Below are 16,717 nucleotides of genomic sequence, written 5' to 3'. Positions count from 1 at the left end.
ATCCATAGTCCTTTTTAATCGATTGTGAAACAAAATCTAAACGACATAATAAAAAGTCAACCGCACCACGGATTCCCAGACAGTCTCCCACACTGTTACTAGCGAGGCCTTAAGCTGTGTAACTTCTGCGATCTGACGAGAGCAGGCACATTCAGCTTAGAATAGCCATTGACATTAAAAGCCTTAATCCATAGTCCTATTTAATCTATTGTGAAACAAAATCTAAACAACATAATAAAAAGTCAACCGCACCACGCATTCCCAGACAGTCTCCCACACTGGTACCAGCGAGGCCTTAAGCTGTGTAACTTCTGCGATCTGACGAGAGCAGAGACATTCAGCTTAGAATGGCCATTGACATTAAAGGCTTTAATCCATAGTCCTTTTTAATCGATTGTGAAACAAAATCTAAACGACATAATAAAAACTCAACCGCACCACGGATTCCCAGACAGTCTCCCACACTGGTACTAGCGAGGCCTTAAGTTGTGTAACTTCTGCGTTCTGACGAGAGCAGGCACATTCAGCTTAGAATGGCCATTGACATTAAATGCTTTAATCCATAGTCCTTTTTAATCGATTGTGAAACAAAATCTAAACGACATAATAAAAAGTCAACCGCACCACGGATTCCCAGACAGTCTCCCACACTGGTACTAGCGAGGCCTTAAGCTGTGTAACTTCTGCGTTCTGACGAGAGCAGGAACATTCAGCTTAGAATGGCCATTGACGTTAAATGCTTTAATCCATAGTCCTATTTAATCTATTGTGAAACAAAATCTAAACGACATAATAAAAAGTAAACCGCACCACGGATTCCCAGACAGTCTCCCACACTGGTACTAGCGAGGCCTTAAGCTGTGTAATTTCTGCGATCTGACGAGAGCAGGCACATTCAGCTTAGAATGGCCATTGACATTAAATTCTTTAATCCATAGTCCTTTTTAATCGATTGTGAAACAAAATCTAAACGACATAATAAAAATTCAACCGCACAACGGATTCCGAGACAGTCTCCCACACTGGTACTAGCGAGGCCTTAAGCTGGGTAACTTCTGCGATCTGACGAGAGCAGGCACATTCAGCTTAGAATGGCCATTGACATTAAATGCTTTAATCCATAGTCCTTTTTAATCGATTGTGAAACAAAATCTAAACGACATAATAAAAAGTCAATCGCACCACGGATTCCCAGACAGTCTCCCACACTAGTACTAGCGAGGCCTTAAGCTGTGTAACTTCTGCGATCTGACGAGAGCAGGCACATTCAGCTTAGCATGGCCATTGACTTTAAATGCTTTAATCCATAGTCCTTTTTAATCGATTGTGAAACAAAATCTAAACGACATAATAAAAAGTCAACCGCACCACGTATTCCCAGACAGTCTCCCACACTGGTACTAGCGAGGCCTTAAGCTGTGTAACTTCTGCGTTCTGACGAGAGCAGGCACATTCAGCTTAGAATGGCCATTGACGTTAAATGCTTTAATCCATAGTCCTATTTAATCTATTGTGAAACAAAATCTAAACGACATAATAAAAAGTCAACCACACCACGGATTCCCAGACAGTCTCCCACACTGGTACTAGCGAGGCCTTAAGCTGTGTAATTTCTGCGATAAGACCAGAGCAGGCACATTCAGCTTAGAATGGCCATTGACATTAAAAACCTTAATTCATAGTCCTATTTAATCTATTGTGAAACAAAATCTAAACAACATAATAAAAAGTCAACCGCACCACGGATTCCCAGACAGTCTCCCACACTGGTACTAGCGAGGCCTTAAGCTGTGTAACTTCTGCGATCATGACGAGAGCAGGCACATTCAGCTTAGAATGGCCATTGACGTTAAATGCTTTAATCCATAGTCCTATTTAATCTATTGTGAAACAAAATCTAAACGACATAATAAAAAGTCAACCACACCACGGATTCCCAGACAGTCTCCCACACTGGTACTAGCGAGGCCTTAAGCTGTGTAATTTCTGCGATCTGACGAGAGCAGGCACATTCAGCTTAGAATGGCCATTGACATTAAATGCTTTAATCCATAGTCCTTTTTAATCGATTGTGAAACAAAATCTAAACGACATAATAAAAAGTCAACCGCACCACGGATTCCCAGACAGTCTCCCACACTGGTACTAGCGAGGCCTTAAGCTGTGTAACTTCTGCGATCTGACGAGAGCAGGCACATTCAGCTTAGAATGGCCATTGACATTAAAAGCCTTAATCCATAGTCCTATTTAATCTATTGTGAAACAAAATCTAAACGACATAATAAAAAGTCAACCGCACCACGGATTCCCAGACAGTCTCCCACACTGGTACTAGCGAGGCCTTAAGCTGTGTAACTTCTGCGATCTGACGAGAGCAGGGACATTCAGCTTAGAATGGCCATTGACATTAAATGCTTTAATCCATAGTCCTTTTTAATCGATTGTGAAACAAAATCTAAACGACATAATAAAAATTCAACCGCACCACGGATTCCCAGACAGTCTCCCACACTGGTACTAGCGAGGCCTTAAGCTGTGTAACTTCTGCGATCTGACGAGAGCAGGCACATTCAGCTTAGAATGGCCATTGACATTAAATGTTTTAATCCATAGTCCAATTTAATCTATTGTGAAACAAAATCTAAACGAAATAATAAAAAGTCAACCGCACCACGGATTCCCAGACAGTCTCCCACACTGGTACTAGCGAAACATTAAGCTGTTTAACTTCTGCAATCTAACGAGAGCATGCACATTCAGCTTAGAATGGCCATTGACATTAAATGCTTTAATCCATAGTCCTTTTTAATCGATTGTGAAACAAAATCTAAATGACATAATAAAAAGGCAACCGCACCACGGATTCCCAGACAGTCTCCCACACTGGTACTAGCGCGGCCTTAAGCTGTGTAACTTCTGCGATTAGACCAGAGCAGGCACATTCAGCTTAGAATGGCCATTGACATTAAAAGCCTTAATTCATAGTCCTATTTAATCTATTGTGAAACAAAATCTAAACAACATAATAAAAAGTCAACCGCACCACGGATTCCCAGACAGTCTCCCACACTGGTACTAGCGAGGCCTTAAGCTGTGTAACTTCTGCGATCTGACGAGAGCAGGCACATTCAGCTTAGAATGGCCATTGACGTTAAATGCTTTAATCCATAGTCCTATTTAATCTATTGTGAAACAAAATCTAAACGACATAATAAAAAGTCAACCGCACCACGGATTCCAAGACAGTCACCCACACTGGTACTAGCGAGGCGTTAAGCTGTGTAACTTCTGCGATCTAACGAGAGCAGGCACATTCAGCTTAGAATGGCCATTGACATTAATTGCTTTAATCCATAGTCCTTTTTAATCGATTGTGAAACAAAATCTAAACGACATAATAAAAAGTCAACCGCACCACGGATTCCCAGACAGTCTCCCACACTGTTACTAGCGAGGCCTTAAGCTGTGTAACTTCTGCGATCTGACGAGAGCAGGCACATTCAGCTTAGAATAGCCATTGACATTAAAAGCCTTAATCCATAGTCCTATTTAATCTATTGTGAAACAAAATCTAAACAACATAATAAAAAGTCAACCGCACCACGCATTCCCAGACAGTCTCCCACACTGGTACCAGCGAGGCCTTAAGCTGTGTAACTTCTGCGATCTGACGAGAGCAGAGACATTCAGCTTAGAATGGCCATTGACATTAAAGGCTTTAATCCATAGTCCTTTTTAATCGATTGTGAAACAAAATCTAAACGACATAATAAAAACTCAACCGCACCACGGATTCCCAGACAGTCTCCCACACTGGTACTAGCGAGGCCTTAAGTTGTGTAACTTCTGCGTTCTGACGAGAGCAGGCACATTCAGCTTAGAATGGCCATTGACATTAAATGCTTTAATCCATAGTCCTTTTTAATCGATTGTGAAACAAAATCTAAACGACATAATAAAAAGTCAACCGCACCACGGATTCCCAGACAGTCTCCCACACTGGTACTAGCGAGGCCTTAAGCTGTGTAACTTCTGCGTTCTGACGAGAGCAGGAACATTCAGCTTAGAATGGCCATTGACGTTAAATGCTTTAATCCATAGTCCTATTTAATCTATTGTGAAACAAAATCTAAACGACATAATAAAAAGTAAACCGCACCACGGATTCCCAGACAGTCTCCCACACTGGTACTAGCGAGGCCTTAAGCTGTGTAATTTCTGCGATCTGACGAGAGCAGGCACATTCAGCTTAGAATGGCCATTGACATTAAATTCTTTAATCCATAGTCCTTTTTAATCGATTGTGAAACAAAATCTAAACGACATAATAAAAATTCAACCGCACAACGGATTCCGAGACAGTCTCCCACACTGGTACTAGCGAGGCCTTAAGCTGGGTAACTTCTGCGATCTGACGAGAGCAGGCACATTCAGCTTAGAATGGCCATTGACATTAAATGCTTTAATCCATAGTCCTTTTTAATCGATTGTGAAACAAAATCTAAACGACATAATAAAAAGTCAATCGCACCACGGATTCCCAGACAGTCTCCCACACTAGTACTAGCGAGGCCTTAAGCTGTGTAACTTCTGCGATCTGACGAGAGCAGGCACATTCAGCTTAGCATGGCCATTGACTTTAAATGCTTTAATCCATAGTCCTTTTTAATCGATTGTGAAACAAAATCTAAACGACATAATAAAAAGTCAACCGCACCACGTATTCCCAGACAGTCTCCCACACTGGTACTAGCGAGGCCTTAAGCTGTGTAACTTCTGCGTTCTGACGAGAGCAGGCACATTCAGCTTAGAATGGCCATTGACGTTAAATGCTTTAATCCATAGTCCTATTTAATCTATTGTGAAACAAAATCTAAACGACATAATAAAAAGTCAACCACACCACGGATTCCCAGACAGTCTCCCACACTGGTACTAGCGAGGCCTTAAGCTGTGTAATTTCTGCGATAAGACCAGAGCAGGCACATTCAGCTTAGAATGGCCATTGACATTAAAAACCTTAATTCATAGTCCTATTTAATCTATTGTGAAACAAAATCTAAACAACATAATAAAAAGTCAACCGCACCACGGATTCCCAGACAGTCTCCCACACTGGTACTAGCGAGGCCTTAAGCTGTGTAACTTCTGCGATCATGACGAGAGCAGGCACATTCAGCTTAGAATGGCCATTGACGTTAAATGCTTTAATCCATAGTCCTATTTAATCTATTGTGAAACAAAATCTAAACGACATAATAAAAAGTCAACCGCACCACGGATTCCCAGACAGTCTCCCACACTGTTACTAGCGAGGCCTTAAGCTGTGTAACTTCTGCGATCTGACGAGAGCAGGCACATTCAGCTTAGAATAGCCATTGACATTAAAAGCCTTAATCCATAGTCCTATTTAATCTATTGTGAAACAAAATCTAAACAACATAATAAAAAGTCAACCGCACCACGCATTCCCAGACAGTCTCCCACACTGGTACCAGCGAGGCCTTAAGCTGTGTAACTTCTGCGATCTGACGAGAGCAGGGACATTCAGCTTAGAATGGCCATTGACATTAAAGGCTTTAATCCATAGTCCTTTTTAATCGATTGTGAAACAAAATCTAAACGACATAATAAAAACTCAACCGCACCACGGATTCCCAGACAGTCTCCCACACTGGTACTAGCGAGGCCTTAAGTTGTGTAACTTCTGCGATCTGACGAGAGCAGGCACATTCAGCTTAGAATGGACATTGACATGAAAAGCCTTAATCCATAGTCCTATTTAATCTATTGTGAAACAAAATCTAAACAACATAATAAAAAGTCAACCGCACCACGGATTCCCAGACAGTCTCCCACACTGGTACTAGCGAGGACTTAAGCTATGTAACTTCTGCGTTCTGACGAGAGCAGGTACATTCAGCTTAGAATGGCCATTGACGTTAAATGCTTTAATCCATAGTCCTTTTTAATCGATTGTGAAACAAAATCTAAACGACATAATAAAAAGTCAACCGCACCACGGATTCCCAGTCTCCCACACTAGTACTAGCGAGGCCTTAAGCTGTGTAACTTCTGCGATCTGACGAGAGCAGGCACATTCAGCTTAGAATGGCCATTGACATTAAATGCTTTAATCCATAGTCCTTTTTAATCGATTGTGAAACAAAATCTAAACGACATAATAAAAAGTCAACCGCACCACGGATTCCCAGACAGTCTCCCACACTGGTACTAGCGAGGCCTTAAGCTGTGTAACTTCTGCGTTCTGACGAGAGCAGGAACATTCAGCTTAGAATGGCCATTGACGTTAAATGCTTTAATCCATAGTCCTATTTAATCTATTGTGAAACAAAATCTAAACGACATAATAAAAAGTAAACCGCACCACGGATTCCCAGACAGTCTCCCACACTGGTACTAGCGAGGCCTTAAGCTGTGTAATTTCTGCGATCTGACGAGAGCAGGCACATTCAGCTTAGAATGGCCATTGACATTAAATGCTTTAATCCATAGTCCTTTTTAATCGATTGTGAAACAAAATCTAAACAACATAATAAAAAGTCAACCGCACCACGGATTCCCAGACAGTCTCCCACACTGGTACTAGCGAGGCCTTAAGCTGTGTAACTTCTGCGATCTGACGAGAGCAGGGACATTCAGCTTAGAATGGCCATTGACATTAAATGCTTTAATCCATAGTCCTTTTTAATCGATTGTGCAACAAAATCTAAACGACATAATAAAAATTCAACTGCACCACGGATTCCCAGACAGTCTCCCACACTGGTACGAGCGAGGCGTTAAGCTGTGTAACTTCTGCGATCTGACGAGAGCAGGCACATTCAGCTTAGAATGCCCATTGACATTAAAAGCCTTAATCCATATTCCTATTTAATCTATTGTGAAACAAAATCTATACAACATAATAAAAAGTCAACTGCACCACGGATTCCCAGACAGTCTCCCACACTGGTACTAGCGAGGCCTTAAGCTGTGTAACTTCTGTGATCTGACGAGAGCAGGGACATTCAGCTTAGAATGGACATTAACATTAAATTCTTTAATCCATAGTCCTTTTTAATCGATTGTGAAACAAAATCTAAACGACATAATAAAAATTCAACCGCACCACGGATTCCCAGACAGTCTCCCACACTGGTACTAGCGAGGCCTTAAGCTGTGTAACTTCTGCGTTCTGACTAGAGCAGGGACATTCAGCTTAGAATGGCCATTGACGTTAAATGCTTTAATCCATAGTCCTATTTAATCTATTGTGAAACAAAATCTAAACGACATAATAAAAAGTAAACCACACCACGGATTCCCAGACCGTCTCCCACACTGGTACTAGCGAGGCCTTAAGCTGTGTAATTTCTGCGATCTGACGAGAGCAGGGACATTCAGCTTAGAATGGCCATTGACATTAAATGCTTTAATCCATAGTCCTTTTTAATCGATTGTGAAACAAAATCTAAACGACATAATAAAAAGTAAACCGCACCACGGATTCCCAGACAGTCTCCCACACTGGTACTAGCGAGGCCTTAAGCTGTGTAACTTCTGCGATCTGACGAGAGCAGGGACATTCAGCTTAGAATGGCCATTGACATTAAATGCTTTAATCCATAGTCCTTTTTAATCGATTGTGAAACAAAATCTAAACGACATAATAAAAATTCAACTGCACCACGGATTCCCAGACAGTCTCCCACACTGGTACGAGCGAGGCGTTAAGTTGTGTAACTTCTGCGATCTGACGAGAGCAGGCACATTCAGCTTAGAATGCCCATTGACATTAAAAGCCTTAATCCATATTCCTATTTAATCTATTGTGAAACAAAATCTATACAACATAATAAAAAGTCAACTGCACCACGGATTCCCAGACAGTCTCCCACACTGGTACTAGCGAGGCCTTAAGCTGTGTAACTTCTGTGATCTGACGAGAGCAGGGACATTCAGCTTAGAATGGACATTAACATTAAATTCTTTAATCCATAGTCCTTTTTAATCGATTGTGAAACAAAATCTAAACGACATAATAAAAATTCAACCGCACCACGGATTCCCAGACAGTCTCCCACACTGGTACTAGCGAGGCCTTAAGCTGTGTAACTTCTGCGTTCTGACTAGAGCAGGGACATTCAGCTTAGAATGGCCATTGACGTTAAATGCTTTAATCCATAGTCCTATTTAATCTATTGTGAAACAAAATCTAAACGACATAATAAAAAGTCAACCGCACCACGGATTCCCAGACAGTCTCCCACACTGGTACTAGCGAAGCCTTAAGCTGTGTAACTTCTGCGATCTGACGAGAGCAGGCACATTCAGCTTAGAATGGCCATTGACGTTAAATGCTTTAATCCATAGTCCTATTTAATCTATTGTGAAACAAAATCTAAACGACATAATAAAAATTCAACCGCACCACGGATTCCCAGACAGTCTCCCACACTGGTACTAGCGAGGCCTTAAGCTGTGTAACTTCTGCGATCTGACGAGAGCAGGCACATTCAGCTTAGAATAGCCATTGACATTAAAAGCCTTAATCCATAGTCCTATTTAATCTATTGTGAAACAAAATCTAAACAACATAATAAAAAGTCAACCGCACCACGCATTCCCAGACAGTCTCCCACACTGGTACCAGCGAGGCCTTAAGCTGTGTAACTTCTGCGATCTGACGAGAGCAGGGACATTCAGCTTAGAATGGCCATTGACATTAAAGGCTTTAATCCATAGTCCTTTTTAATCGATTGTGAAACAAAATCTAAACGACATAATAAAAACTCAACCGCACCACGGATTCCCAGACAGTCTCCCACACTGGTACTAGCGAGGCCTTAAGTTGTGTAACTTCTGCGATCTGACGAGAGCAGGCACATTCAGCTTAGAATGGACATTGACATTAAAAGCCTTAATCCATAGTCCTATTTAATCTATTGTGAAACAAAATCTAAACAACATAATAAAAAGTCAACCGCACCACGGATTCCCAGACAGTCTCCCACACTGGTACTAGCGAGGACTTAAGCTATGTAACTTCTGCGTTCTGACGAGAGCAGGTACATTCAGCTTAGAATGGCCATTGACGTTAAATGCTTTAATCCATAGTCCTTTTTAATCGATTGTGAAACAAAATCTAAACGACATAATAAAAAGTCAACCGCACCACGGAATCCCAGACAGTCTCCCACACTAGTACTAGCGAGGCCTTAAGCTGTGTAACTTCTGCGATCTGACGAGAGCAGGCACATTCAGCTTAGAATGGCCATTGACATTAAATGCTTTAATCCATAGTCCTTTTTAATCGATTGTGAAACAAAATCTAAACGACATAATAAAAAGTCAACCGCACCACGGATTCCCAGACAGTCTCCCACACTGGTACTAGCGAGGCCTTAAGCTGTGTAACTTCTGCGTTCTGACGAGAGCAGGAACATTCAGCTTAGAATGGCCATTGACGTTAAATGCTTTAATCCATAGTCCTATTTAATCTATTGTGAAACAAAATCTAAACGACATAATAAAAAGTAAACCGCACCACGGATTCCCAGACAGTCTCCCACACTGGTACTAGCGAGGGCTTAAGCTGTGTAATTTCTGCGATCTGACGAGAGCAGGCACATTCAGCTTAGAATGGCCATTGACATTAAATGCTTTAATCCATAGTCCTTTTTAATCGATTGTGAAACAAAATCTAAACGACATAATAAAAAGTCAACCGCACCACGGATTCCCAGACAGTCTCCCACACTGGTACTAGCGAGGCCTTAAGCTGTGTAACTTCTGCGATCTGACGAGAGCTGGGACATTCAGCTTAGAATGGCCATTGACATTAAATGCTTTAATCCATAGTCCTTTTTAATCGATTGTGAAACAAAATCTAAACGACATAATAAAAATTCAACCGCACCACGGATTCCCAGACAGTCTCCCACACTGGTACGAGCGAGGCGTTAAGCTGTGTAACTTCTGCGATCTGACGAGAGCAGGCACATTCAGCTTAGAATGCCCATTGACATTAAAAGCCTTAATCCATAGTCCTATTTAATCTATTGTGAAACAAAATCTAAACAACATAATAAAAAGTCAACTGCACCACGGATTCCCAGACAGTCTCCCACACTGGTACTAGCGAGGCCTTAAGCTGTGTAACTTCTGTGATCTGACGAGAGCAGGGACATTCAGCTTAGAATGGACATTGACATTAAATTCTTTAATCCATAGTCCTTTTTAATCGATTGTGAAACAAAATCTAAACGACATAATAAAAATTCAACCGCACCACGGATTCCCAGACAGTCTCCCACACTGGTACTAGCGAGGCCTTAAGCTGTGTAACTTCTGCGTTCTGACTAGAGCAGGGACATTCAGCTTAGAATGGCCATTGACGTTAAATGCTTTAATCCATAGTCCTATTTAATCTATTGTGAAACAAAATCTAAACGACATAAAAAAAATTCAACCGCACCACGGATTCCCAGACAGTCTCCCACACTGGTACTAGCGAGGCCTTAAGCTGTGTAACTTCTGCAATCTGACGAGAGCAGGCACATTCAGCTTAGAATAGCCATTGACATTAAAAGCTTTAATCCATAGTCCTATTTAATCTATTGTGAAACAAAATCTAAACAACATAATAAAAAGTCAACCGCACCACGCATTCCCAGACAGTCTCCCACACTGGTACCAGCGAGGCCTTAAGCTGTGTAACTTCTGCGATCTGACGAGAGCAGGGACATTCAGCTTAGAATGGCCATTGACATTAAAGGCTTTAATCCATAGTCCTTTTTAATCGATTGTGAAACAAAATCTAAACGACATAATAAAAACTCAACCGCACCACGGATTCCCAGACAGTCTCCCACACTGGTACTAGCGAGGCCTTAAGTTGTGTAACTTCTGCGATCTGACGAGAGCAGGCACATTCAGCTTAGAATGGACATTGACATTTAAAGCCTTAATCCATAGTCCTATTTAATCTATTGTGAAACAAAATCTAAACAACATAATAAAAACTCAACCGCACCACGGATTCCCAGACAGTTTCCCACACTGGTACTAGCGAGGACTTAAGCTATGTAACTTCTGCGTTCTGACGAGAGCAGGCACATTCAGCTTAGAATGGCCATTGACGTTAAATGCTTTAATCCATAGTCCTTTTTAATCGATTGTGAAACAAAATCTAAACGACATAATAAAAAGTCAACCGCACCACGGATTCCCAGACAGTCTCCCACACTAGTACTAGCGAGGCCTTAAGCTGTGTAACTTCTGCGTTCGGACGAGAGCAGGCACATTCAGCTTAGAATGGCCATTGACGTTAAATGCTTTAATCCATAGTCCTATTTAATCTATTGTGAAACAAAATCTAAACGACATAATAAAAAGTCAACCGCACCACGGATTCCCAGACAGTCTCCCACACTAGTACTAGCGAGGCGTAAAGCTGTGTAACTTCTGCGATCTAACGAGAGCAGGCACATTCAGCTTAGAATGGCCATTGACTTTAAATGCTTTAATCCATAGTCCTTTTTAATCTATTGTGAAACAAAATCTAAACAACATAATAAAAAGTCAACCGCACCACGGATTCCCAGACTGGTACTAGCGAGGACTTAAGCTATGTAACTTCTGCGTTCTGACGAGAGCAGGCACATTCAGCTTAGAATGGCCATTGACGTTAAATGCTTTAATCCATAGTCCTTTTTAATCGATTGTGAAACAAAATCTAAACGACATAATAAAAAGTCAACCGCACCACGGATTCCCAGACAGTCTCCCACACTGGTACCAGCGAGGCCTTAAGCTGTGTAACTTCTGCGATCTGACGAGAGCAGGGACATTCAGCTTAGAATGGCCATTGACATTAAAGGAATTAATACATAGTCCTTTTTAATCGATTGTGAAACAAAATCTAAACGACATAATAAAAACTCAACCGCACCACAGATTCCCAGACAGTCTCCCACACTGGTACTAGCGAGGCCTTAAGCTGTGTAACTTCTGCGTTCGGACGAGAGCAGGCACATTCAGCTTAGAATGGCCATTGACGTTAAATGCTTTAATCCATAGTCCTATTTAATCTATTGTGAAACAAAATCTAAACGACATAATAAAAAGTCAACCGCACCACGGATTCCCAGACAGTCTCCCACACTGGTACTAGCGAGGCGTTAAGCTGTGTAACTTCTGCGATCTAACGAGAGCAGGCACATTCAGCTTAGAATGGCCATTGACTTTAAATGCTTTAATCCATAGTCCTTTTTAATCGATTGTGAAACAAAATCTAAACGACATAATAAAAAGTCAACCGCACCACGGATTCCCAGACAGTCTCCCACACTGGTACTAGCGAGGCCTTAAGCTGTGTAACTTCTGCGATCTGACGAGAGCAGGCACATTCAGCTTAGAATGGCCATTGACATTAAAAGCCCTAATCCATAGTCCTATTTAATCTATTGTGAAACAAAATCTAAACAACATAATAAAAAGTCAACCGCACCACGGATTCCCAGACAGTCTCCCACACTGGTACTAGCGAGGACTTAAGCTATGTAACTTCTGCGTTCTGACGAGAGAAGGCACATTCAGCTTAGAATGGCCATTGACGTTAAATGCTTTAATCCATAGTCCTTTTTAATCGATTGTGAAACAAAATCTAAACGACATAATAAAAAGTCAACCGCACAACGGATTCCGAGACAGTCTCCCACACTGGTACTAGCGAGGCCTTAAGCTGTGTAACTTCTGCGATCTGACGAGAGCAGGCACATTCAGCTTAGAATGGCCATTGACATGAAATGCTTTAATCCATAGTCCTTTTTAATCGATTGTGAAACAAAATCTAAATGACATAATAAAAAGGCAACCGCACCACAGATTCCCAGACAGTCTCCCACACTAGTACTAGCGAGGCCTTAAGCTGTGTAACTTCTGCGATCTGACGAGAGCAGGCACACTCAGCTTAGAATGGCCATTGACATTAAATGCTTTAATCCATAGTCCTTTTTAATCGATTGTGAAACAAAATCTAAACGACATAATAAAAAGTCAACCGCACCACGGATTCCCAGACAGTCTCCCACACTGGTACTAGCGAGGCCTTAAGCTGTGTAACTTCTGCGATCTGACGAGAGCAGGCACATTCAGCTTAGAATGGCCGTTGACGTTAAATGCTTTAATCCATAGTCCTATTTAATCTATTGTGAAACCAAATCTAAACGACATAATAAAAAGTCAACCGCACCACGGATTCCCAGACAGTCTCCCACACTGGTACTAGCGAGGCCTTAAGCTGTGTAACTTCTGCGATCTGACGAGAGCAGGCACATTCAGCTTAGAATGGCCATTGACATTAAATGCTTTAATCCATAGTCCTTTTTAATCGATTGTGAAACAAAATCTAAACGACATAATAAAAAGTCAACCGCACCACGGATTCCCAGACAATCTCCCACACTGGTACCAGCGAGGCCTTAAGCTGTGTAACTTCTGCGATCTGACGAGAGCAGGGACATTCAGCTTAGCATGGCCATTGACATTAAAGGCTTTAATACATAGTCCTTTTTAATCGATTGTGAAACAAAATCTAAACGACATAATAAAAACTCAACCGCACCACAGATTCCCAGACAGTCTCCCACACTGGTACTAGCGAGGCGTTAAGCTGTGTAACTTCTGCGATCTAACGAGAGCAGGTACATTCAGCTTAGAATGGCCATTGACTTTAAATGCTTTAATCCATAGTCCTTTTTAATCGATTGTGAAACAAAATCTAAACGACATAATAAAAAGTTAACCGCACCACGGATTCCCAGACAGTCTCCCACACTGGTACTAGCGAGGCCTTAAGCTGTGTAACTTCTGCTATCTGACGAGAGCAGGTACATTCAGCTTAGAATGGGCATTGACATGAAATGCTTTAATCCATAGTCCTTTTTAATCGATTGTGAAACAAAATCTAAATGACATAATAAAAAGGCAACCGCACCACGGATTCCCAGACAGTCTCCCACACTGGTACTAGCGAGGCCTTAAGCTGTGTAACTTCTGCGATCTGACGAGAGCAGGCACATTCAGCTTAGAATGGCAATTGACATTAAATGCTTTAATCCATAGTCCTTTTTAATCGATTGTGAAACAAAATCTAAACGACATAATAAAAAGTCAACCGCACCACGGATTCCAAGACAGTCTCCCACACTGGTACTAGCAAGGCCTTAAGCTGTGTAACTTCTGCGATCCGACAAGAGCAGGCTCATTCAGCTTAGAATGGCCATTGACATTAAATGCTTTAATCCATAGTCCATTTTAATCGATTTGAAACAAATCTAAACGACATAATAAAAAGTCAACCGCACCTCGGATTCCCAGACAGTCTCTCACACTCGTACTAGCGAGTCCTTAAAGTGTTATATATCTGCGATTTGACGAGAAAAGGCACATTTAAGCTTAGAATGGCTATTAACTTTTAAAGCTTTAGTCTATTTTTATTTTTAATCTATTGTGAAACAAAATCTAAACGACATAATAAAAAGACAACTGCACCACGGATTCCCAGACAGTCTCCCACACTGGTACTAGCAAGGCCTTAAGCTGTGTAACTTCTGTGATCTGACGAGAGCAGGCACATTCAGCTTAGAATGGCCATTGACATTAAATGCTTTAATCCATAGTCCTATTTAATCTATTGTGAAACAAAATCTAAACGACATAATAAAAAGTCAACCGTGCCACGGGTTCCCAGACAGTCTCCTACACTGGTACTAGCGAGGCCTTAAGCTGTGCAACTTCTGCGATCTGATGAGAGCAGGCACATTCAGCTTAGAATGGCCATTGACATTAAATTCTTTAATCCATAGTCCTTTTTAATCGATTGTGAAACAAAATCTAAACGACATAATAAAAAGTCAACCACACCACGGATTCCCAGACAGTCTCCCACACTGGTACTAGCGAGGCCTTAAGCTGTGTAACTTCTGCGATCTGACGAGAGCAGGCACATTCAGCTTAGAATGGCCATTGACGTTAAATGCTTTAATCCATAGTCCTTTTTAATCGATTGTGAAACAAAATCTAAACGACATAATAAAAAGTCAACTGCACCACGGATTCCCTGACAGTCTCCCACACTGGTACTAGCGAGGCCTTAAGCTGTGTAACTTCTGCGATCTGACGAGAGCAGGGACATTCAGCTTAGAATGGCCATTGACATTAAATGCTTTAATCCATAGTCCTTTTTAATCGATTGTGAAACAAAATCTAAATGACATAATAAAAATTCAACCGCACCACGGATTCCCAGACAGTCTCCCACAATGGTACTAGCGAGGCCTTAAGCTGTGTAACTTCTGCGATCTGACGAGAGCAGGCACATTCAGCTTAGAATGGCCATTGACATTAAATGTTTTAATCCATAGTCCTTTGTAATCGATTGTGAAACAAAATCTAAACGACATAATAAAAAGTCAACTGCACCACGGATTCCCTGACAGTCTCCCACACTGGTACTAGCGAGGCCTTAAGCTGTGTAACTTCTGCGATCTGACGAGAGCAGGGACATTCAGCTTAGAATGGCCATTGAGTTTAAATGCTTTAATCCATAGTCCTTTTTAATCGATTGTGAAACAAAATCTAAATGACATAATAAAAATTCAACCGCACCACGGATTCCCAGACAGTCTCCCACAATGGTACTAGCGAGGCCTTAAGCTGTGTAACTTCTGCGATCTGACGAGGGCAGGCACATTCAGCTTAGAATGGCCATTGACATAAAATGTTTTAATCCATAGTCCTTTTTAATCGATTGTCAAACAAAATCTAAACGACATAATAAAAAGTCAACCGCCCCACGGATTCCCAGACAGTCTCCCACACTGGTACTAGCGAGGCCTTAAGCTGTGTAACTTCTGCGATCTGAAGAGAGCAGGCACATTCAGCTTAGAAAGTCCATTGACGTTAAATGCTTTAATCGATAGTCCTATTTAATCAATTGTGAAACAAAATCTAAACTACATAATAAAAAGTCAACCGCACCACAGATTCCCAGACAGTCTCCCACACTGGTACTAGCGAGGCCTTAAGCTGTGTAACTTCTGCGATCTGACGAGAGCAGGGACATTCAGCTTAGAATGGCCATTGACATTAAATGCTTTAATCCATAGTCCTTTTTAATCGATTGTGAAACAAAATCTAAACGACATAATAACAATTCAACCGCACCACGGATTCCCAGACAGTCTCCCACACTGGCACTAGCGAGGCCTTAAGCTGTGTAACTTCTGCGTTCTGACGAGAGCAGGCACATTCAGCTTAGAATGGCCATTGTCGGTGAATGCTTTAATCCATAGTCCTATTTAATCTATTGTGAAACAAAATCTAAACGACATAATAAAAAGTCAACCGCACCACGGATTCCCAGACAGTCTCCCACACTGGTACTAGCGAGGCCTTAAGCTGTGTAACTTCTGCGATCTGACGAGAGCTGGGACATTCAGCTTAGAATGGCCATTGACTTTAAATGGTTTAATCCATAGTCCTTTTTAATCGATTGTGAAACAAAATCTAAACGACATAATAAAAAGTCAACCGCACCACGGATTCCCAGACAATCTCCCACACTGGTACTAGCATGGCCTTAAGCTGTGTAACTTCTGCGATCTGACGAGAGCAGGCACATTCAGCTTAGAAAGGCCATTGACATTAA

General features: G+C 41.6%; 73 pseudogenes; all 73 read right to left on the bottom strand.

Moving 5' to 3' along the window:
• Positions 1 to 54: 54 nt before the first annotated feature.
• LOC142669674 (5S ribosomal RNA) lies at positions 55 to 173 on the bottom strand (annotated as a pseudogene).
• A 67-nt stretch (positions 174 to 240) lies between these two features.
• On the bottom strand, positions 241 to 359 carry LOC142669952 (5S ribosomal RNA; annotated as a pseudogene).
• Positions 360 to 426: 67 nt separating this feature from the next.
• Positions 427 to 545, bottom strand: LOC142669613 (5S ribosomal RNA; annotated as a pseudogene).
• A 67-nt stretch (positions 546 to 612) lies between these two features.
• Positions 613 to 731, bottom strand: LOC142670642 (5S ribosomal RNA; annotated as a pseudogene).
• A 67-nt stretch (positions 732 to 798) lies between these two features.
• On the bottom strand, positions 799 to 917 carry LOC142670662 (5S ribosomal RNA; annotated as a pseudogene).
• A 253-nt stretch (positions 918 to 1,170) lies between these two features.
• Positions 1,171 to 1,289, bottom strand: LOC142669088 (5S ribosomal RNA; annotated as a pseudogene).
• Positions 1,290 to 1,356: 67 nt separating this feature from the next.
• On the bottom strand, positions 1,357 to 1,475 carry LOC142669967 (5S ribosomal RNA; annotated as a pseudogene).
• A 253-nt stretch (positions 1,476 to 1,728) lies between these two features.
• Positions 1,729 to 1,848, bottom strand: LOC142670492 (5S ribosomal RNA; annotated as a pseudogene).
• A 67-nt stretch (positions 1,849 to 1,915) lies between these two features.
• Positions 1,916 to 2,034, bottom strand: LOC142670535 (5S ribosomal RNA; annotated as a pseudogene).
• Positions 2,035 to 2,101: 67 nt separating this feature from the next.
• LOC142669825 (5S ribosomal RNA) lies at positions 2,102 to 2,220 on the bottom strand (annotated as a pseudogene).
• Positions 2,221 to 2,287: 67 nt separating this feature from the next.
• LOC142670438 (5S ribosomal RNA) lies at positions 2,288 to 2,406 on the bottom strand (annotated as a pseudogene).
• A 67-nt stretch (positions 2,407 to 2,473) lies between these two features.
• LOC142669111 (5S ribosomal RNA) lies at positions 2,474 to 2,592 on the bottom strand (annotated as a pseudogene).
• Positions 2,593 to 3,031: 439 nt separating this feature from the next.
• Positions 3,032 to 3,150, bottom strand: LOC142669813 (5S ribosomal RNA; annotated as a pseudogene).
• A 67-nt stretch (positions 3,151 to 3,217) lies between these two features.
• LOC142670085 (5S ribosomal RNA) lies at positions 3,218 to 3,336 on the bottom strand (annotated as a pseudogene).
• Positions 3,337 to 3,403: 67 nt separating this feature from the next.
• On the bottom strand, positions 3,404 to 3,522 carry LOC142669673 (5S ribosomal RNA; annotated as a pseudogene).
• A 67-nt stretch (positions 3,523 to 3,589) lies between these two features.
• LOC142669951 (5S ribosomal RNA) lies at positions 3,590 to 3,708 on the bottom strand (annotated as a pseudogene).
• Positions 3,709 to 3,775: 67 nt separating this feature from the next.
• On the bottom strand, positions 3,776 to 3,894 carry LOC142669612 (5S ribosomal RNA; annotated as a pseudogene).
• Positions 3,895 to 3,961: 67 nt separating this feature from the next.
• On the bottom strand, positions 3,962 to 4,080 carry LOC142670630 (5S ribosomal RNA; annotated as a pseudogene).
• A 67-nt stretch (positions 4,081 to 4,147) lies between these two features.
• On the bottom strand, positions 4,148 to 4,266 carry LOC142670660 (5S ribosomal RNA; annotated as a pseudogene).
• Positions 4,267 to 4,519: 253 nt separating this feature from the next.
• LOC142669076 (5S ribosomal RNA) lies at positions 4,520 to 4,638 on the bottom strand (annotated as a pseudogene).
• A 67-nt stretch (positions 4,639 to 4,705) lies between these two features.
• Positions 4,706 to 4,824, bottom strand: LOC142669844 (5S ribosomal RNA; annotated as a pseudogene).
• A 253-nt stretch (positions 4,825 to 5,077) lies between these two features.
• Positions 5,078 to 5,197, bottom strand: LOC142670491 (5S ribosomal RNA; annotated as a pseudogene).
• Positions 5,198 to 5,264: 67 nt separating this feature from the next.
• Positions 5,265 to 5,383, bottom strand: LOC142669672 (5S ribosomal RNA; annotated as a pseudogene).
• A 67-nt stretch (positions 5,384 to 5,450) lies between these two features.
• Positions 5,451 to 5,569, bottom strand: LOC142669391 (5S ribosomal RNA; annotated as a pseudogene).
• A 253-nt stretch (positions 5,570 to 5,822) lies between these two features.
• Positions 5,823 to 5,941, bottom strand: LOC142669085 (5S ribosomal RNA; annotated as a pseudogene).
• A 67-nt stretch (positions 5,942 to 6,008) lies between these two features.
• On the bottom strand, positions 6,009 to 6,123 carry LOC142670019 (5S ribosomal RNA; annotated as a pseudogene).
• Positions 6,124 to 6,190: 67 nt separating this feature from the next.
• Positions 6,191 to 6,309, bottom strand: LOC142670618 (5S ribosomal RNA; annotated as a pseudogene).
• A 67-nt stretch (positions 6,310 to 6,376) lies between these two features.
• Positions 6,377 to 6,495, bottom strand: LOC142670659 (5S ribosomal RNA; annotated as a pseudogene).
• Positions 6,496 to 6,562: 67 nt separating this feature from the next.
• On the bottom strand, positions 6,563 to 6,681 carry LOC142670437 (5S ribosomal RNA; annotated as a pseudogene).
• Positions 6,682 to 6,934: 253 nt separating this feature from the next.
• Positions 6,935 to 7,053, bottom strand: LOC142670287 (5S ribosomal RNA; annotated as a pseudogene).
• A 67-nt stretch (positions 7,054 to 7,120) lies between these two features.
• On the bottom strand, positions 7,121 to 7,239 carry LOC142669977 (5S ribosomal RNA; annotated as a pseudogene).
• A 67-nt stretch (positions 7,240 to 7,306) lies between these two features.
• LOC142670045 (5S ribosomal RNA) lies at positions 7,307 to 7,425 on the bottom strand (annotated as a pseudogene).
• A 67-nt stretch (positions 7,426 to 7,492) lies between these two features.
• On the bottom strand, positions 7,493 to 7,611 carry LOC142669277 (5S ribosomal RNA; annotated as a pseudogene).
• A 253-nt stretch (positions 7,612 to 7,864) lies between these two features.
• LOC142670286 (5S ribosomal RNA) lies at positions 7,865 to 7,983 on the bottom strand (annotated as a pseudogene).
• Positions 7,984 to 8,050: 67 nt separating this feature from the next.
• Positions 8,051 to 8,169, bottom strand: LOC142669976 (5S ribosomal RNA; annotated as a pseudogene).
• A 67-nt stretch (positions 8,170 to 8,236) lies between these two features.
• LOC142670592 (5S ribosomal RNA) lies at positions 8,237 to 8,355 on the bottom strand (annotated as a pseudogene).
• Positions 8,356 to 8,422: 67 nt separating this feature from the next.
• LOC142669463 (5S ribosomal RNA) lies at positions 8,423 to 8,541 on the bottom strand (annotated as a pseudogene).
• Positions 8,542 to 8,608: 67 nt separating this feature from the next.
• LOC142669390 (5S ribosomal RNA) lies at positions 8,609 to 8,727 on the bottom strand (annotated as a pseudogene).
• Positions 8,728 to 8,980: 253 nt separating this feature from the next.
• On the bottom strand, positions 8,981 to 9,099 carry LOC142669083 (5S ribosomal RNA; annotated as a pseudogene).
• Positions 9,100 to 9,166: 67 nt separating this feature from the next.
• LOC142669358 (5S ribosomal RNA) lies at positions 9,167 to 9,285 on the bottom strand (annotated as a pseudogene).
• Positions 9,286 to 9,352: 67 nt separating this feature from the next.
• LOC142670606 (5S ribosomal RNA) lies at positions 9,353 to 9,471 on the bottom strand (annotated as a pseudogene).
• A 67-nt stretch (positions 9,472 to 9,538) lies between these two features.
• On the bottom strand, positions 9,539 to 9,657 carry LOC142669831 (5S ribosomal RNA; annotated as a pseudogene).
• Positions 9,658 to 9,724: 67 nt separating this feature from the next.
• On the bottom strand, positions 9,725 to 9,843 carry LOC142669425 (5S ribosomal RNA; annotated as a pseudogene).
• Positions 9,844 to 10,096: 253 nt separating this feature from the next.
• Positions 10,097 to 10,215, bottom strand: LOC142670118 (5S ribosomal RNA; annotated as a pseudogene).
• A 67-nt stretch (positions 10,216 to 10,282) lies between these two features.
• LOC142669975 (5S ribosomal RNA) lies at positions 10,283 to 10,401 on the bottom strand (annotated as a pseudogene).
• Positions 10,402 to 10,468: 67 nt separating this feature from the next.
• On the bottom strand, positions 10,469 to 10,587 carry LOC142670028 (5S ribosomal RNA; annotated as a pseudogene).
• A 67-nt stretch (positions 10,588 to 10,654) lies between these two features.
• On the bottom strand, positions 10,655 to 10,773 carry LOC142669389 (5S ribosomal RNA; annotated as a pseudogene).
• A 253-nt stretch (positions 10,774 to 11,026) lies between these two features.
• Positions 11,027 to 11,145, bottom strand: LOC142670264 (5S ribosomal RNA; annotated as a pseudogene).
• Positions 11,146 to 11,212: 67 nt separating this feature from the next.
• LOC142669476 (5S ribosomal RNA) lies at positions 11,213 to 11,331 on the bottom strand (annotated as a pseudogene).
• Positions 11,332 to 11,398: 67 nt separating this feature from the next.
• On the bottom strand, positions 11,399 to 11,517 carry LOC142669616 (5S ribosomal RNA; annotated as a pseudogene).
• A 241-nt stretch (positions 11,518 to 11,758) lies between these two features.
• LOC142669235 (5S ribosomal RNA) lies at positions 11,759 to 11,877 on the bottom strand (annotated as a pseudogene).
• Positions 11,878 to 11,944: 67 nt separating this feature from the next.
• On the bottom strand, positions 11,945 to 12,063 carry LOC142669204 (5S ribosomal RNA; annotated as a pseudogene).
• Positions 12,064 to 12,130: 67 nt separating this feature from the next.
• On the bottom strand, positions 12,131 to 12,249 carry LOC142669782 (5S ribosomal RNA; annotated as a pseudogene).
• A 67-nt stretch (positions 12,250 to 12,316) lies between these two features.
• Positions 12,317 to 12,435, bottom strand: LOC142669801 (5S ribosomal RNA; annotated as a pseudogene).
• A 253-nt stretch (positions 12,436 to 12,688) lies between these two features.
• On the bottom strand, positions 12,689 to 12,807 carry LOC142669932 (5S ribosomal RNA; annotated as a pseudogene).
• Positions 12,808 to 12,874: 67 nt separating this feature from the next.
• LOC142669525 (5S ribosomal RNA) lies at positions 12,875 to 12,993 on the bottom strand (annotated as a pseudogene).
• A 67-nt stretch (positions 12,994 to 13,060) lies between these two features.
• Positions 13,061 to 13,179, bottom strand: LOC142670409 (5S ribosomal RNA; annotated as a pseudogene).
• A 67-nt stretch (positions 13,180 to 13,246) lies between these two features.
• Positions 13,247 to 13,365, bottom strand: LOC142669788 (5S ribosomal RNA; annotated as a pseudogene).
• Positions 13,366 to 13,432: 67 nt separating this feature from the next.
• Positions 13,433 to 13,551, bottom strand: LOC142669734 (5S ribosomal RNA; annotated as a pseudogene).
• A 67-nt stretch (positions 13,552 to 13,618) lies between these two features.
• LOC142670263 (5S ribosomal RNA) lies at positions 13,619 to 13,737 on the bottom strand (annotated as a pseudogene).
• Positions 13,738 to 13,804: 67 nt separating this feature from the next.
• LOC142670253 (5S ribosomal RNA) lies at positions 13,805 to 13,923 on the bottom strand (annotated as a pseudogene).
• A 67-nt stretch (positions 13,924 to 13,990) lies between these two features.
• On the bottom strand, positions 13,991 to 14,109 carry LOC142670505 (5S ribosomal RNA; annotated as a pseudogene).
• A 438-nt stretch (positions 14,110 to 14,547) lies between these two features.
• Positions 14,548 to 14,666, bottom strand: LOC142669939 (5S ribosomal RNA; annotated as a pseudogene).
• Positions 14,667 to 14,733: 67 nt separating this feature from the next.
• Positions 14,734 to 14,852, bottom strand: LOC142669920 (5S ribosomal RNA; annotated as a pseudogene).
• A 67-nt stretch (positions 14,853 to 14,919) lies between these two features.
• Positions 14,920 to 15,038, bottom strand: LOC142670580 (5S ribosomal RNA; annotated as a pseudogene).
• A 67-nt stretch (positions 15,039 to 15,105) lies between these two features.
• On the bottom strand, positions 15,106 to 15,224 carry LOC142669165 (5S ribosomal RNA; annotated as a pseudogene).
• Positions 15,225 to 15,291: 67 nt separating this feature from the next.
• Positions 15,292 to 15,410, bottom strand: LOC142669271 (5S ribosomal RNA; annotated as a pseudogene).
• A 67-nt stretch (positions 15,411 to 15,477) lies between these two features.
• On the bottom strand, positions 15,478 to 15,596 carry LOC142669865 (5S ribosomal RNA; annotated as a pseudogene).
• Positions 15,597 to 15,663: 67 nt separating this feature from the next.
• LOC142669956 (5S ribosomal RNA) lies at positions 15,664 to 15,782 on the bottom strand (annotated as a pseudogene).
• A 253-nt stretch (positions 15,783 to 16,035) lies between these two features.
• Positions 16,036 to 16,154, bottom strand: LOC142670681 (5S ribosomal RNA; annotated as a pseudogene).
• A 67-nt stretch (positions 16,155 to 16,221) lies between these two features.
• On the bottom strand, positions 16,222 to 16,340 carry LOC142670098 (5S ribosomal RNA; annotated as a pseudogene).
• Positions 16,341 to 16,407: 67 nt separating this feature from the next.
• On the bottom strand, positions 16,408 to 16,526 carry LOC142669424 (5S ribosomal RNA; annotated as a pseudogene).
• A 67-nt stretch (positions 16,527 to 16,593) lies between these two features.
• On the bottom strand, positions 16,594 to 16,712 carry LOC142669817 (5S ribosomal RNA; annotated as a pseudogene).
• Positions 16,713 to 16,717: the final 5 nt, after the last annotated feature.

This window comes from Rhinoderma darwinii, assembly GCF_050947455.1.
Source record: "Rhinoderma darwinii isolate aRhiDar2 chromosome 1 unlocalized genomic scaffold, aRhiDar2.hap1 SUPER_1_unloc_15, whole genome shotgun sequence".
NCBI classification, from domain to species: domain Eukaryota; kingdom Metazoa; phylum Chordata; class Amphibia; order Anura; family Rhinodermatidae; genus Rhinoderma; species Rhinoderma darwinii.
This window is presented reverse-complemented; position numbering and strand designations above follow the sequence as displayed.